The following is a 6,000-nucleotide window of genomic DNA, read 5'->3' as shown; positions in this document are numbered from 1 at the left end:
GGCTTCATTTGGGGGACACTTTGGCAGGTTTGCATGGGGGTGGGGATGTCCCTCACAGGACGAGACCTTCCAGAGGCCTCCACCCAGGAGAGGAAGAGAGAAGGGAATTCCCAGGAGGGGGTCAGAGCGTGGGCGGAAGTGTCTAGGTGATGTGCTCAGTGCCTTGGGGTCTTTATAGCCCCAAGGTTTCCCTTATCTATGGTGAACAGATGTCGGGCAAAGTTTCTGGGTTCTGTAAAGCAAGCAGCCTCTAGCTGGGTAAAAATCTGCTTCTTTGGGCTCTGTTTGAAACCAATGGATGTGTAAAATTTTTGAGCTTTTTGCCAGCGGGCTTTTGAGCTAACCAGTTTCAGCCGACTGTGAAGAAGTCATTGGCGCAGAGGCCACCCTTACCTCATTCAGTACCTGCAGACTCTTGGGAAGCTCTGCCCCTTCCACTTAGTCTGGAGTTTTCTGTCCTGCAAATGCTTCGGCCCAACTAAAGTTTGCGGCGGGGTCGGGGGCTGGGGTGGGGAGGATGCTTTTCTAAGTGAACCTCTGTGAGGGAAGCTCCCTTCCTGCTCCCTGGGTTATGCTGTGTCCTCAGAGTTGGGAATTCTGGGAGAATCTCAGCTCGCCACCATCATCATCTGCCCAGGTCCAGCTCTGCCCAAGGTAATGTTTCCAGAGAGGTGCCGCCGACCCCTCTTGGGGGTTAACCTCACATCTCTGGGCCACTGCAGGGCCTGTCTTACTTGGGAAATGAGAATATGTTCAAGTGAACTGTGGTTGGAACCAGCTGGGCAATTTCTGGAGAGTTACAAAAGCACGAGAGGAAATCTCTTCCTTGGAGAAGAGTACTCTGAGCTTGGATTCCTGAGGGGTGTTTTCTCTAGAGCACTGGAAGCACCGTTATCTCCTGTTCTCTCTCCACTCTCAAAATCTGTCCCCTACGCCCCTCAAGAAGGCGGGTAGGATGAAGCGTGGAGAGTCACAGGGCTAGAAAGACAGGGCTTGAGGGTCAATTCCTGCCCCCGACATGCCTCCTGAACTCACACGCTAGGTCCTGTGACTGTCGGGCCCAGCAGACCCCCAGCTAATGATCCACACAGAACCCATCACAGTTGCCAAGGCCCTGGAGAACGCATGTCAATTTCCAATGACCGTACCTGAAACTTATGAGCAAGATCCCCCTTAACAAATTACCTAGATCTCGCTTCTATTACAGCTAAATGTTTCAGATTTTATTTCCTTTACTAAAGAAGGGGGAAAGGGGACAAAATTGCCTAGCTAGCCCGAAAGGTGTTTCCTGGAGAAACTCACAAAGCTCAACATATTCTTTGTCCGAAGCATGAGGTTCAGTGCGCTCCCAGCCTCCCCTCCGCCCGGCCCACGTGCTACTTTCTGCCACAGCCTACCCACTTGTGGCCCAGCCCCTGCCAGCAAGGCGACCGTGCGCAGTTGCCTCACTAGCACCCTCAGAGGGTGAACACTGCTGACCTTGATAATGGCAGCGTGTTGGGGGAAATTTGTCTCCATGATACCTTGCTCATCTCTGGGAAGCTGGCAGAAGGCTGATATCGTCAACTCCGTTTTGTAGAGGAAGGAAGTGGGGCACGGAAAGGTCAAGTGTTTCCTTTAAGCCAGGCAGCAAGAGCCTGAGCTAAAGTCCTATTTCAAAGCCCAGGGCACCTGCTCCCCGGTGATGCTCTGCCTCCTTTCTGCGCTGGTGCCCACGTGTCATCAACAAGGAGTTAAGCCACACCAGGCCTGTCTTTGAAGTGGACTGCTTTAAAGCTCAGCCAGTCCAAGGCCTGACCTTGACCTCAGCCAGAGTGTCTGGCCTGCCGGGAAGGTGGTGCTTTCTCTTCTCTTTGCTACTTCCAAGCATAAGGGGTCCCATCTCACCACATCTTTCCTGAGTTGCTGACTCCAGTCAGGTCCTGATCTCAGTCTTCATGGAAGGAGGCGTTTCTGGAAGGCTGGCCCAAGGCCCCTCCTTTAGAGTCCGCTGGAAGGACCAAGAGGACATCCCTCCCCGAGGGCTCAGGGCCCTTCTTTACTTTTGTTTCTAGAGTGAAATGATGCTCTAGCAGCAATAGTATTCTGCATGACAGTGAGAAGTAGTAGGTGGCAATGGTTAAGATCAACAGCTTTGGGGCCACACTGTCCAAATTCTGGCTGTGTGACCTTAGGCAAGCTGCTTAATCTCTCTGCGTCTCTGTCTTGTCATCTATAGAACAGGAATATAATAGTACCTGTCTCATAGGGTCATTAGGAAGATTATAGAAGTTAATATATAAGAAAGTGCTAGAACAGTGCCTGGCACACAGTAACTGCTGCATAAACTGATCAGTTAGCATATCCCAGCCCTCCAATTTTGAAAAATGTCCTTCTGCGTTCTTCCTCCCAGCTCTTTTCTGCACGCAGGCACACGTTTACCTAGGCATGATTATAATTTATGACATCTGGGTTTTTTTTTGAGTGAAGGAGAAAACAACTTGTTTGCTTGAGAACAAATTTATAATCTGTTTAGCTCTATTTACTCAGATTAAATATTTCTTTATTATCTCCTAAGAAAAATGTTCATATTTACCCATACCATAGGCTTCACATTTTGGAAAGGATTTGGAATTCTTGGTGATAGTGTTACAAGCTTCAGTTTCAGCCACAGTTAGCTACATCAGTGTTCACACCTGGGCTATGATTACAGCAGTGTCAGAATATCCGGCCACGCCAAGTGCCGTTTGCTTGTTGACAGGAAATTCAGCTCAGCTGATTGTTAATGTCATGTTCACGTACAAGTGCTTTGTGCCGTGTAGTGTCTTAGCATTGCAATTTCTCACTTTGCATGCCCAGGAAAGAGACTCGGTATAAATGAAATTCCTAGGTACCTGAAACTCCCTTGGCGCCACCTGGAAAGTGTTAAACATTTTGAAGGAAATAGTTCTAAAATATATGGCTCTTCTGCCTTAGTATATCCTTCTTACTATATAACTGAACTGAAGATAACTGAACCTTTTCCTGATGACGTCATTATTGTGACCTAAAATGATTGCTTACGCTTCTCTCCCACGCCAGTGGCTGCATGCCCCTGCCAGAAATGGCCATAGTCGGCTGTGCTTTTAAGTTTTTAGTCTAGTTTTACAATTCAACGGCCACTGCAGTTGCAATTTCATACTTTGCAAGCCTTTTTGCGCTGTGTGCTAGGAACCCAGATAACTAAACATTCGATCATTTTCTCTTCAGTGGGCTTTGAATGCTAGTCCAGGGGTCTCTCATCAAATCAGTTGGCTTTGTGAGAGTATTTTCTTCCTGGCCCTCAGTTGTAAAGCCGTTGAGGTAAGTGGGAGGGTTGACTATACCTTAGAAGGCAAATAGGGGTGGTAACTTGGTACTTCTGGCTGGAAAGTCTGTTAGCAGAATCATCTACCTGTCTGAAATGAGAGTTTCATAAAAATTTTATTTTGCATTTTTCAATAATTCAATGCACTGGCAGTATAGTTAATGCCTCTGTGAGAGAGACCAACGCACCAGCTCAGCCAATACCATTTTTACAGAGACATCGTGTTGGAAAACAACAAAACTACATGAAAACGTTTGTATACAGAGTTACCATACTGAGAACAAAGCACCAACAAAACGCTTGTGTGCCACACATTTGAAATGCAAAGCAACACAGGCAGATACGGTTTTCTTCGCATAAAGCACACGAAACCAGTTTTTAGGAACCGGGTACCATTGCATTCATTCCTTGATGTTTGAACAGTTACCTTGGTCGATACAGAGCATCAGAACTTACTGAAATTTTGACAAGATGAGCATGCTTGTTAAGAACAGTGACAAGCAATGGTGAATCTGCAATGAGTGTGAATATTGGAAATCTGCACCCAAGAAAGAAGTGGTTCAAAAGCTGAATTGGATTATGGTAAAACAAAGGGGGCGCTTTATGAACGACCACCGCATTTTCATGGCCACCTACGGTGCTCTTGGTGTGAAAAGGGTCTTCCACTAGGGGCAAGGCCTCTCGGGAACCAGGCCAGGCTATTTCTGACGGTTCTGCTCATCTACTGACACGGAGGGAGCCCAGGCCAGGACACTGGCCCCAGGGATTCGAGCTATGGCTCAGGGGCAAGTTCACTCCAACCCTAAGGGCTCAACTGAGCTCCAATGCTGCAGTTGAAGTGGCCTCTATCTTTCCCCCCCTCCCTGTGCATCTCAGCCTATGGTTTTCTCTTGGAAACTCAGTTGGATTTGAACAGAGCCCCTTCCCTCACAAAATCCAGTGGAATTCATGTAGCTGAACCATAACATCATGACAATAGCTTCCAAGGGGAGAGGAGTTTCCATTTCAAATCACTGCTTTCATGTAGCAATGTAGCCATGGCCTTCCTGGAACCGCACAAGAATGTTTTTCAAGAAGGAAAAGCTAAAATCCCATGAAGGACAGCAAGCCAGACGTGTTGCACATGTGCACACACACACACACACACACACACACAGAGATGACATGTTCTACGTGGGCAGTGACACGGTGTTGGCGAGCACCCCCTACACAAAGCACATGATGACAATTAAATTCCCATTTGTATCCTGGTTACTCAATAAATATTTCCATGACACTTAAATATACAAACTTTCTGTTTAAAATATGCATGAAAATGTCTTTTATTTTCAAGAATGAGAGAAAGGTTTATATAGTCACATCTTCATTTACAACATGTTGCGGTGATCTTTCTGGTTCTTATATACAGGCTAATGCGAATGTGAAGAAATACTTCAAATGAGCGCACAAGACAGGAATATGCCTCTTAGATACAAAGCAAACACACACGCTGCAGACCAGGCAGAAGACACCCCTGGCAAGTCTCAGGGGTATTTTTCAAGTCTCAGTCAAATGACTTTACTGGAAAAACATGTGGAGTCATTTGTTAAACTGCATTAGGTCTCAGACGATGTTAGAAAAGTGCCCTTCTGTCCTTCGTACCATTTGTCAGTGTGGGGCGTGGAAGGGCCCAGTGAACAGGGAGTGTTCCTCTTTGAAAACCCATCAATGTTTGCTTAGATTTAGACTTCATTCCTGGCCTGATCTAATGCCGACTTGCCAAAGACTCCAGATTTCAATATTTTAACGAGAGAGGGAGGGAGGGAGAGAGAGGAGAAATACACATTTTGCAATCAATCAAAATATTTCTTCAGTCAATAATAAGAAACCCCTTCAAAACAAAAAAAGGAAAAAGAGAAAGAAAAAAAAAGAAAAAGATGAACCTAAAAAAAACCCACCTCGACTGAAGTGTTATGGGAAATTTCTGGAACAGAAATTTTGGCTTCACACTTATCATGGTACAGCAACATCTGAAGATGTGTGCCATTGCCAGGCCTCCAACTAAAGTTCGTTGAAAACTCCTGATATAAACTGTCTCATCTGCCTGCAACCACTGCACTTACTCCAAAATGACGTCATAAAGGTCAAAACACTGCTCCACAAAGTTCAACAATTGGACAAATGAATTCAACAGACGAGTATTTATACTGCCACATGATAATGCAGTTGTTATAATATCATGGTTTCATAATACGGCATGCCTCTCCAGGTGGCATGTTTGAAATCAGAACACACCTATTTTTATTAATCTGTCTGAAAAGCATGAACAAGTTACGATTCAGAAGCTCAAATTGAATCCAACTATTCATGTGTTTAGAGACAGAAAGAGCCCGAGCAGGAAAGCAAAAGCCAGAGCCAGACAGAAAGAGAGAGAGAGACAAGGAACAGACCCGGCCACCACGATCACCATCACAGAACAGAACAGAAAGCAGTCTCTTCTTGGAGGAGCCTAAGGATATGGCAGTCAACTCACCAAGCGAGCCAAGGGGAAGAATCTTAGGGATCTTTTGATCCCCAGGGGCATTCTGAGCTCGGTAGCTCTACTGGGCTCACGTTTAAAGGATTCATTTTATCCGAAGACAATACTACACCAAACCATCTTCAAAAGCGCTATTCCGAGGAAAATAGGAATAAAA

The sequence above is a fragment of the Eubalaena glacialis genome, chromosome X (assembly GCF_028564815.1).
Source record: "Eubalaena glacialis isolate mEubGla1 chromosome X, mEubGla1.1.hap2.+ XY, whole genome shotgun sequence".
Taxonomy (NCBI): Eukaryota; Metazoa; Chordata; class Mammalia; order Artiodactyla; family Balaenidae; genus Eubalaena; species Eubalaena glacialis.
The sequence above is the reverse complement of the archived record's forward strand: the minus strand, read 5'-3'. Positions refer to the sequence as shown.